General features: G+C 35.4%; 1 long non-coding RNA gene across 1 annotated transcript; it reads left to right on the forward strand.

Moving 5' to 3' along the window:
* The first annotated feature begins 6,488 nt into the window (after positions 1 to 6,488).
* On the forward strand, positions 6,489 to 12,436 carry LOC122295888. The gene is made up of 2 exons (XR_006238307.1): positions 6,489 to 6,754; positions 12,082 to 12,436. It is a non-coding gene; the product is annotated as an uncharacterized LOC122295888 (long non-coding RNA).
* The last annotated feature ends 291 nt before the right edge of the window (positions 12,437 to 12,727 follow it).

Genomic DNA, 12,727 nt, shown 5'->3' on the forward strand with positions numbered 1-12,727 from the left:
AAGGAAGCAGTTTTTTTTTTAAAGGTTGTCTTCATGCAATTACCATCCGGTAATGAAATTGAGGAAAAAATATTAGAAAACTGGAGTAAAATCATGCAAGTGGATCATCTAGACTACCATTAACCCCATTTATAGTCAATTGGTCATTAATAAAAATGACTAAGTACATTGGGTATCTTTGAATAGATGGTTCATTTAGGCCTCATGTAAACAATACCAACAACATTCATTTGCTTTTTGTACCAAAATAGTACAAACAACAATCATCTGCTCATAGTACTTTACCTCTAAACATCACAAAAGAATTAACCATCTAATTCTCATGCGAGAATCAGCTATTTGACTTTTTCAAGAAAAATTACAATAAATGTGTGATCAATGGTTATCTAAAGGCAACTCAATTAGTGCCAAGAGATGGATCTATACCTCTATCAACTCCACTTTTCCTTTGTCAAACAGATCAATAACTCCGAGTTGGATCATATAAGTGAAGTGATTCTTAGATTTTATTTTGAGATTCCTACTAAGTGAATTCAGTACCTTTAGCGGAGCCATATTACAAATATTCTCTTCTAGTTTCTAACGACGATATAATATTGATATATTGCTTTCACACTATTTATGAGGATCTTTAAATTATTTGACTTTTGAGAGTCATTATCACTAATGGTATACCATCACTCAAAGGTATACTCATACTAGTTATTGAATTACTCCACTATTTTCAGCAATCTTAAAAAAAAATTTAATTTTGAAAAATATTAAGGTTAAGATAATGTGGAATGAAACGTAGTGAAACGTTCTTTCCAAAAACCAAGTGTTGCAAAAAGTTCACAATTCCCAACCCCCACCGAAAATACGATTAGTTCTCTTAACTTAACCAAAAAATGATCAAACTTATATCTTTTAGATTTTAATAGAATTTACGTTTGCACAAAATAGTCACTTATCCTTTCACAATCGTGAATAAACTTGACCTAAGAACGACAATTCATAATTAAGGCCGCAACTTCCTTTACACCATAACTCATTTATAACTCCATTCTCAACAAATCATTAAACTACGAGATAATTGTTCTTATCATATAACTCATACGATTTCAATTTTGAAAAAATATTTTAATTGAAAATATATTTTCCTTAAAAAAAATTGGAATCACATTTAAATAATGAAACAATATTTTTATTATTCCATGTCCTTGTTGTGCATGTATAGGAACTTTCGTGTAGAAAATGCTCATATTTGCCTTTTTCTTTGACTCTTCTAAATAAATGAGATGGGTCTCATTAGAGACAAAACCTTCAATTTCTCAACCTTCAATTTATAATTAAGGCCACAACTTCTTTTGCACCATAACTCATTTATAACTCCATTCTCAACAAATCATTAAACTGCGAGATAATTGTTCTCATCATATAACTCATTCAATTGCAATTTTGAAAAAATATTTTAATTGAAAAATATATTTTCCTTAAAAAAAATTGGAATTGCATTTATATAATGAAACAATATTTTTATTCTTCCATGTCCTTATTGTGCATGTATAGGAACTTTCATATAGAAAATGATCATTTTTGCCTTTTTCTTTGACTCTTCTAAATAAAGGAGAGGGGTCTTATTAGCGAGAAAACCTTCAATTTTTCAAGTTTCACATTCATCATCCTAAGCCTTAATGCCACATTTTAGTATATCATTTCCCCACCCAAGAAATAATATCATTGAGTCAATGAGTGACCATTCAACTTTTAAACCCCTAGGAATTATCATTAACACCACTATTTTCAATAAGTCTTAACTCAAATTAGGTCTAGACTTCTTTAATATCGCATTAAAAGCACTAATAAAAACATCGTTTTATGCAACAAATGCAGTATGCGACTTATTTAATGTTTTATGCAACAAAAGCACTAATTTCTCATTTATTTAATATTTTCATATTCTACAATCCTCTATAGGAGTGAAAAGAAAATTTTGCGAGAAATTATCTTAACCTAAAACTTATCTTGCATCAGTGCAACCACGAGCAAGATTTTTAGGCTGAATTAAGTCATATCTAATTATTTAGACTTTTGTTACAATTACCATTCAAACCTTCAAGGTGCTTGGTATTACTCTCAATGGGTGCTCCTAATTTCATATATCTACAAGAACCTATTTGTTGTCACTAGAGGGAAATAAAACTTGAGCAAGATCACCAGTGCTAATACCATATAGAGGTACACTGATAAAACCTTTAAAATAAATGTGCCAATTAAGAATGTCCTTAACACTTTTGCACATTCAGATTTTAATGTCATAACTTGCCAGACATACTAACTAGCAAGTTTTAGAGAGTATGTTCTTGTGAGTTAATCTAAATTACTCCAAGATTCTAATACTCAACCTAAAAAAATAAGAGCAATTAATCTTTGCGTTACAAAAACAACAAGCAATTTCCATTATTAACCACAAGTTCTCAAAAGAAAAAATAGTGGTTTAATTCTATCTGATAGTTGATTTCTTCAACTTCTAAAATAAAACAAAAATTGTAGTGCATGCATCCCACACACACTTTCAATTTTACTCTAGACATTTCAAAGGTTTTAACAATAATTATAGTCTTAGACTATCTAACACTTATAATAATCTTCATTTGTTTCCAACTGTTGCTCATGGAGGAGATTAATGAGACAATTAAGTAGCATAAATAATCTCTAGGCTTTCTTCTTAGTTATCTCAAAATTACTAATCTATGCACATCTAATTACACACACATCTAAGAAACTTTCCACGTTAATCTAAGTCAGAACAAAAATAATTAATACATGTCGCAAGATCGAAAATTCACTATACTTCGTAATCATCTTTTGCACCACAATGTCCAATTATTTATTTCTATCTTAATTTTTGGGCAAATTTATATCATATAGGAGATTAATTCTAAATAACATATTCCCACTAAGATAAGTAATCTACCAAGTTAGTCACATGCTAAAAAACAATTTATTCCTTAACTGAAGAAATCAATTTGAGTCAATCATAAGCACATACTAATAAAACTCAGTGTACTTAATACTTTATTTTATAACATCTAAAACATATTTTAAAGACTAATTTATAAAATTAGCCTAGCAAATACTAATAATGAAATAAGCTCATACAATTACATGTAATCACAAAACATGTACAAAAATAATCACCACATTTCATTCAAATAATTATTATTCACAAAAAATAATAATCTAGACAATTTATGACATAAAATAAAATGCCTAACATATGTGACAAAAATAATATCATAGCAAGCATGTATTTGATAACCAGAATCACATGCTAAAATATTTCATAAAATATTTCAAAAAATAACATGCTGAATAAATAAATAAAGTCAGCAAACTTACCAACAATAAACTCTAACCCAATGGTTGAGCCTATTGTTCTTATATGTGAGGTCAAAATATCACCTAAGCATTTTTTAAAAAATTAAAAATTAAAAATTTTCCCCCTGATGTTGGACAGCCAGTGGGCCGATCCTCTTGGACACCCATCTGCAAAGAAAGCCTAAGCCTGCTGGGCTCTAATAAGTTTTGGGTTCAAAACATCACCTAAGCATTTTTAAAAATATATATATATATATAAATTTTCCCTCCGATCTTGGACAGCTAATGGGCCACACCCTCTTGGGCACCCATCTGTAGAGAAAGCCTAAGCCTGCTGGGCTCTAATAAGTTTTGGATTCAAAACATCACCTAAGCTTTTTTCCAAAAAAAAAAAATTTCCTCTGATCTTGAACAGGTCGCACCCTCTTGGATGCCCATCTGCAGAACAGGCCTAGACCTTCTAGGCTCTAATAGCCTACTGGGCTCACAGTTCGGCCAGAGGTCTCTCTTAAAAAAATACAAGAGATTCGGCTGGGTTTAAAACACTTAAAAAACAAATAGACCCAACAAATAGTCTATAGTTGTCCTGAAGCCCAAAGCCTTTCAACATGATTTAAAACAAATCAAGATGGGCTAGATTTAAAAAAAAAAACTTAAAGCCCAAAGGCCATTTCACAATTGTCGGCCCATATGATATTTTATACTCAAACCACCCTTTTATCAAAATTTTTTTTTAGAGAAATGATATTTGTAGTAGTGGTTATGTAAGCGGCGTGCAGTCACTTTGAAAAAAATAAATTAATATAGGACCCACATAAAAAAAAAAAAACTAACTTTTTAATAGTGGACTTCACTTTTTTTCAAAACGATTATGCGACATTTGAAATTTTACGACTGTACGTAGCATTTCTCTTTTTTTTAATCTTTCCCTCGTTCACCCGTAGGGTTCCTGTTAATATAACAGAAAAAAAGAAATAAATAAAAATAAAATAAAATAAAATTTAGCGCCGCCACCACCCGCTCATCTTCTTCCTCTAGTACCCAATGGTTACAAAAATCATTTCCCTACTCAGAAAATCTTCTGCTGCAGCTCCTGAACCAAAAATATGTTGGAGCTGCCTCTCTCCGCCGCTGACTGATGCGCGCTGCACCATGCAGCTGAGAGCAGCAGTGACTATGGGCATAACAACAGGTGAGGTGCTGTTCCGCGGCAGACCACCCAACAGGTGCGCAACAACCTCTGCAAGGTTTGCAGCACCGTCGTTTCGGGTGGCTATGGGCAGGGCGCAGCAGATTTTTCCGCACCCTCCGTGCGCAGCTCTTCGTAGAGGCACCGCGCCGTAGCAGCGGCTCCCCACGCGGCATAGCTTGCCGCGCTACAGCAGTGCCTCCATCGTCTGCCTTCAGTCTTGCGGTCCAGCAGCGGATCTGCCCGCAGCAGTGCACCACCATGGTGCAAGGCTCTGCGCACGGCCTGGTGCTTGGCTCTGCGTGCGGCAGAGCCATTGCACAGGCCTGGTGCGCCGTTCCGCGCCCAGCTGCACTGCAGCTGCTCTGCACGAAGCAGCAGTGCTCCTCTTTGAGCACGCCACCCAATAACGCTGCCTCTCGTGGCAGCGTGCTTCGCTGTCGTTGCCTCGTAGATCCACAAGCGGCGTTGCACCTTACCGGTAAGTGGTGTCTCCATGCTCCTATTTGCGCAGCAGAGTTTCTGCCGCAAGGCCGGGCAGCGCAGTGCCGTGGTGGTAGACTCGGCACACATGTGGCAGCACCTAAACGGTGAGCACTGTTGCTCCGCTTCATGCACGCTGGAAACAGAGGTGTACGTTGCAGCACCGCACGGACCATGTGCATGCATGCGGTCTTGAGTGGCCTAACACCGGAGTGCACCACTACCTCTCAGGTGGCTCGTGGTTACCGAGAGAAAGAAAAAAAAAAATTCTCGTCACAGAAAACAAATTTCAGTGAAGAAAAACACATCACGCACAACAAATATAAATCGGGACAACTGATCCATACTCTGATACCAATGTTAAAAAGACTAGATCTAAATGTATACAGTGAAAATGATATTACTTAGTCGAAAATATCTTGCTTCTAGTACAGTATTTCACAAATTCTTCATTGTCATCGTTTATCCAAAATCCTCCCATTGATGATGGAATGTGCTACGTGATAATATCAAAACAACACCCACAATTCCATAACGTAAAATCAGGACTAGAGAGAACTTTTGAGAGAGAGATCATTTGTGATTTCTACACATGTATCCAAAGAAGGGAGGGACTATGTAAATAGCCTCCGTAAACGTAACTCCTAGCTGGTGCACTTCAGTGAAAATTACAACATGTTCAGATCATGTTCAGATCATCCACAACATATAATGCATGTCATATAACCTGCGTACAATTGAAATTACAAAAGTGCGAGTGAAAGGATGAGATCTACGGGAAAGAAAGCATAAAGTAATGCAAGTGTCATCACCTTTGTAGTTGTTCTCAAAATAGAGAAATTCCCAATAAAATTGTTACCCAACACTCGGTGGAAAAACTTGGCCTTGTGTATGCCCGTAGAGCAAGTTGGTATTTGATTATAGTACTGAGCAGCAATATTAATTGATGTTTCCTACCACCTTAAAAGCTAGCTAGTAAGGATAGAGAGACAAGCTTGGGGAGGGAGATGTCACTACAGATTATCGGCAACCTAAAGGTAGATATCACTCATCATAAACTTCATTGGGGAGGCAAAGCATGGACTGCTTCACCAATTATATGTATATGTGTATATATATATAAATATCTCGAGATCAATATATCCCTTTTTGCTTTGCTCCAGGAAAAGCAGCCCCAATAATAAAAATATTTTGCTTATTAATTACTAATGTGTTATTTGCGTTTATAGGATCTAGTTTGTTTTAATTTCAAACTTCTACCAAAACACGTATATATATATATATAGGAACTTGTTGATTTTAATATACCTTCTAAAAATAATATTATATATGTACATTTAATGGAGTAATTAGGTTAATACCTTCTAAACATAATACATTATTCGAAATGATCGTTCTTGGATCTCTCAAATGCTTTCATAGATTAAGATTTCTTTTGATTGCGATTGATGTTATCTATTTCAAACCAAATAGGCATATGGTTGACATTAGACTTTGTGTTGCTAATGCATGGTGAATTGCTTCAGAATGCATGCATCTCGATCTCTACTGTTAGCGAGGCCTATGCAAAAATACATATAAACCGATTGACCCGATCAGATCCACCCGACTTTATTGGGTTAAAATTATAAGCGGGTCATCTAAAGAAATTTCTCTCTCACTCTCACTCTCCCTCTTCGGTCGCAGCTCCAAGAATAGCTTTGGCGTGGGTCTCCAACAGAGGTATCTTCCTTTTCTCTCACAAGAAGATGATGGCTTTGTCACCATGTCTCTGTTTGGTCTTGCTTCCTTATAAGAAACCCTATGGTTCTATTGGGATTAACAAAACGATGAAAATATGGGGCTTTATAGTTAATACTCCTCGAAAAAAATAAGTTTGGGTACAATTACAGTGGCTTGGCGGCCACCAACGGCGGTGAGCTGAAGAGCAGAGCTGTCTTTGCTGAATTTGACTCTCTCTACTTTTGCCCTTCTTCACTACGTTCAAGAATTCGTCGTATCGCCATTGGCCACATTCTTGGAGGTTAGAGTTATTCTGGGATTGGAGCTTTGGGGCTGTGAGGAGGAGGTTTTGTGAGGGCAAGGGATTTGACGGGCTAGATTTGGTTAGTTCGGCTTCGATTACTGGTGGGGTTCAGGGGGTGCGGGCTTGTCAAGGGCTAGGGTAGCTTGTGGGGAAATAGTAGAGAAGATTAAGGTAGCTAAGGTGGCTTGCGACGGGAGAGATTTCAAAGGCACTGAATTGGGTTTTTTGTTAAGAATGTTTTGAGTGATTACATACTTTCTTTTGGAGAAAAGAGGCAAAGGAAGTGGTGATTTGGTGGTTTTCGGGGTTGGAGGAGACAAAAAGGCAAGAAGCAGGGAGAGTTTAAAAAAGAAGAAGATGGTCTTACCCGACCCGAACCATGAGGGTTAGGTCGGATTATTTCTGATGGTGCTTGCTTGCAGGCCACGTTGGGTCGGGCCAAAATACTGATTGGACAGGTCAATGATTAGGCCTACTGTTAGCTACCTACTTGGTTGTTTTTTCTACCTCATTATTATTACAAAAATTTTATGTGTAGTCATTTTTGTACATTTTTTTATACACTCCAGTGATATAATTGGTTGGATATTAAAAAAAAATTAATCCAGTCAATCATATCAGTAAAGTGCACAGGGAGTATACAAAAATGACTGTATGTAACATTACTCTTGTTATTATACGAACCTTATATTTGAACATGCTTCAACTGCCTTTGACCGTCCAATATATATATATATATATATATTCACATATATTTATGTATGTATGTATGTTGATGGACGAGTAGTTGTGATGTATTCAAATGAGGTGGAGTTATGAAACATGGTTTCTTTGATCTATCAGATAAAGGGTCATGGATTGTTTTTTCCCCATAGTTGCATTGATTGTCTACTTTTGTTTCCTACTTTCCTGATTGTGCACTTATCCTATTTACTACTTCTATTTATACTGTATCAGTTTGATGGCAGAGCCATATGATTTTACTATTATATTATTGAATATTTAGGTTAGGAGAACTTAAAGGGCAAGATTATTCAATCCTTTTGTTGAATATTTTGGTGTGATCACTGTGATGTGATTTGGTTGATGAGATGTCTCAGCGTGTGCACTTTTGCATAAAGTAATGGCACCGAAAACTTATAAATTCTGCTATAGAATATCTTTTTTAAAGCATATATGTTAGATATGCAAAACCCTTGACTCCTGATGATGAAGTAGACCCGAGTGTTTTCTTTGGGCAGAGTACAGTAAATTTAGGGCAAACTGAAGAGTTTCTTTCTTTTCATTTTCTCTGTCTACAGTTTTAAATGTTTCTTGAGAGGTCTTAAACTGGTGGGATCATGTGATAAGAACTTAATTAAGCATTAGGATTAGCATTTAATTAGCGCCCTTAGATTAAGATTATGATTTTGGACATTAAATATTTTATTTTTATTATTATGTATTATTATTTTTATTTATTTTATTTTATTAAGAATAGTTAGATTTATTAAGACCATGGCACTTAGTGTCATTGATTATTAAGTATGAAGGATTAGTGGAGGAAGCCTACTAGTAATCCTAGTAAGACCCTTAGAACTTTAGAATGTGAATGGGCAAAGACTTAGAAGCCTTGAACCAAGTCTCTTAAGGAATGCAAGCCTTAGCAGGGGATAAGAGTTGGCCCAACTTTAAGAAGACATAATGCCTTTTGGGCCTAACTTGGTATAAGCTTGACCCACAGTCCAATTACGTCAAGGTAAGCCTTTTAGGCCACATCTTTATAGATCTTGAGGCCTTTCATAATCCCTCAAAATCTAGAAACAAAAGTCTCTCATCAACCCACACCCAAAGCCCATAACACCTCCACTCACACTCCTAGCCCTTTTAAGCCCAACAAGGCCTCAAGGCTTGTTTTAGTTCTCTTCACTCTTCAAATTAAAGCCCAATACATTATAACATGGGTTTTCTCAAGCCTATAGAATAACCTAAGTGATTCTTTAAGCCCAAATTAAGTTTTGAAATTTGGTTAAGATCATTAATCAACTTACTCATGATTAGTGATCTTTAAATCTTGTTTTGAGCTTAATTTTCTTTCTTAATATTTTTAACCTTTTTGATCTGAAATTATCTTATTTCATTATTCAATTACATCATTCTTACGTCGTATTGGGACCCTAGATAGTCCTCCACAATTTTCATTAAGAGAAATGATATATCAAACCCTAAACTATACCAATCGGCACACATGTGTGCCCTTTGTATGCAATGAACTAATTTGCCCTTAAGCCCAATATTCTTGTGTCTTTTACTCAAGGGCACTATGGTCTTTAAATACCTAATGAGACCCTTTTGAAACCAGACCAAGTCTTGGACGAATTTGGTTTCAAGAACCAAACCAAAACCGATTTCACCTAGGGCACACTAGTTGGATGAGAACCAAGATGGTTTCAACCTCACTTCTTCCCATGGCTGAGCCACCACCCTAGGCCACCTTAACCACCACCCAATCCCCAAGAGGTCCCCATGGTCATCATGAGCATTTGACCTATTTTTTCCCACACAAAAAAAACACAAAACAGAAGACATCAAGCCACCTCCATTTCGACAACCCACTTCCCTTCACCCATTTCATTTAAGCTGCCACTACATGATCACTTGGCATCCAACCATGAACCCTTCCCCCACTTGTAAAGCCTTCCAAATATGGCTTATGACCTACACAAAGCAGCCATAAAGAAAGGGCAAGAGGGTGAGTCAAAGCCATGATCAAAATTGCCCAAAAAAGCCACCTTTGAACCCTTCAGCTTCATGTATGATTTTTACTTATTTTTCTTTTCTTTCTTCTGCACCATGAATAGATCAGCATCCTTAAGATCAATGTAGCACCTGACTTAATGAAGTCATGGTGATTTTAGGGCACTATTCACCCTGCACAAGTGACATAAGATGATGAAGGCAAGCTGACATTTTAGCTCCTTACACCACTACCTAAACCACCCAATCCCCAAGGGGTTAGGCCAATGTCACCTCCCCCATTGCTGCCTATAAAAATCCCCTCCACCCCCTCATTTCCTCCACACCTTAACTCCAGCTCCTCTTGAAAATTGAGAGCCATCTTCCCCCTTAATTCTTGAGAGATTAAGTGTTGGGAGGAACTTGAGCACCCAATAATTTGTTTCTATCATGTCATTAAGGACTATAGTGATTATTTATAATTTAATAAAATTGCATAAACACTCATTCATAGGGATAAATAGCTAAAAACGCACTTAGGCATCAACTAGAGTGTATGCCACATGTTGTGTGTGTTTGAGCTAGTTCCACTTTGAATTTTAAAATTCTAAGGGTATATATGATTTTAGAATATGAAAAATATGAGGTTCATGAAATTTGATTAAATTTTAGGCTCGTTTGCAAATAGTGAAAAATTTATAGCCTTTGTGGCAATTTTTAAGAGTTTAGGGGTATTTTTGTAAATATTTATTTTTAAAGCCTTTTGATTATGAACATCTTCCCATTATATTATAAATCCTAATTTAGTATGAATTTTATTTCAACTGCTACGACCTTTCAAATTTAGGAAGTTTGTAAATTGGTCTCTAATTTACACATTGATGAATTATTTATGATTTATTGATAAATGCCACATTCATGTTATAATTATCATTTTGAGCATAAAATATCATATTATATAATAAATTGAGTGTATACTTACATGGCATGTGATATTTTCACCATTTTTAACATTTGTATATAAATGTAATTTTCACAGGAAAGCTTGCTACATATGTACATGTCATGAACTATATTTTTCAACATAGTATGAATATAATTTTTTTCATGACCCCAAAAGTTAGAATAGGGAATTATCCTAGTGTAACTCCTCTGTCCACTTTGGAGTGTTTAAGAATGGAGTGGTAACCCCTATATTGATGAAGAACAGTCAATGGGCTTCAAATATGTTCTTTTTAAAGAACGCAAGAGCGAAGTCAAATGTTATGACACATAAGGCTGGTGGGTGTACATGTTATGATGTTATAATATTATGTTATATTACCCATGCATTAAGAATGAGTTTGCAGACAATGTAGTTTTATCATGAGTTGTACTACAGTCACCAGCAGGTACTCACAGTGCATATAGGAAACTTTGAAAATACCACATATTATGTTGTTAAGATTAAGTATTAATTGCTAATAATGATGATATATTATGATATTTTTGCCATTTAAGTAGAAAAATGTTCTCTATAAGAAAATGTGTATCTCAGTTTTTCTGAAAATATTGAGAAATCTAGATGGGGGACATACACTGATTTTTTCGTATTACATGCATTTCATATTCATTATGCTTATTTTATCTTTGTGCGCATTGGTTATTTAATTACTGATATTTCTAGTAAATCTCACCCCTTGTGGACCCATTATCATTTCACTCGGAATGATAGAAGTTGTGAAGGACTTGAGGAAGATAGGCTTGATGGAACGATGGATCCAATTGATTGAAGAGGAGCCAGACCTCTAGAAAACACTGGACCTTATCCTGATGTTTATAGCACTAACCCTTCATGCTTTAAAACCCATGAAGCAGTTGATCTAGTTTTGGAAACTTTTTATGATGATTAGTTGCGTTAAAATTATGCTAATATTTGGTTTAAACTTATGTTGGAATGAATTAGGATGTTTTTAATTATTCTGGCATAAGTTTTATTTTGTCACCCTCAATCCGCTACGAATATTGCATTATTCTAGTTGCACTTATAGGATGTATTGCATGTTAACTATAATGTACGAGAGTATGTAACCTTGTGTTACATGTTCCGAAACTCTAAGTCTTCATTCCATCCCAAGCAGAGATTGGTGGTGTCACAAGTAAGGTGTATGAAATTAAAGTGGTTGGATATGAGGAATGTGTTCTAGATTCCTTGTTTGTATGAGCCGTTGATTGATTTGCTATAGTAATGTCCTAGTAGCTAGGTAAGGAATGTGTTCTATTGGCTAATACAGTTAACTACATGGTTTTTTTCTTTTTCTTTTTTCAGGTAATTATGAGCTCCTAATATTTGTGGATTAAGCGGTTTTGCAACCAGATATATATATGAATGGAAATGAATTGGAGCAAACAAGAGCAGCATGGAAGTGTTTTAAGTAATATGTTTCTAGAACAAAAAATATGTCAACATGTTGTTAGGCATTACTGACCATGTAGGCTTCTCTCCTATACTCCCCTATTTGCAAACATTAATGTATTTTCATGGCCTTGATTGACTGGTTAACCTAGTGGAAAGAAGTTTAAAACTGGCTTTAAATTCTGTTATATTTAATTGGTGAATTGAAATTTTTTGTTGTAGTTCTTCGTGTGCTGGTTTTATCAAGTGAATGGCCTTTTGTTGTATAGTTGTAATTCTGATATTCTTTTTATGGTCAGTTGGTTTTTAATTCAATACAGTGATATTTGAGTATTTTGATTGTTACACTTCGTGGGAAAACTGTAGGGAACATAGTTTTTGGAACATAGTTTTTTCTACAAGCACGCTTTGTGAGAACAGACATTTTATGAAGAGATGATGTGGTGGCAAAATAGCTGGTTGTTTGCACAATGGGCAATCAATATTCCCATGGCTAATGTTCATGAAAATGATCTTTTCCTACTAATATTCTTCATGCAAGCTGTCTTTTTCCGACTAA

This window comes from Carya illinoinensis, chromosome 15, assembly GCF_018687715.1.
Source record: "Carya illinoinensis cultivar Pawnee chromosome 15, C.illinoinensisPawnee_v1, whole genome shotgun sequence".
NCBI lineage: Eukaryota > Viridiplantae > Streptophyta > Magnoliopsida > Fagales > Juglandaceae > Carya > Carya illinoinensis.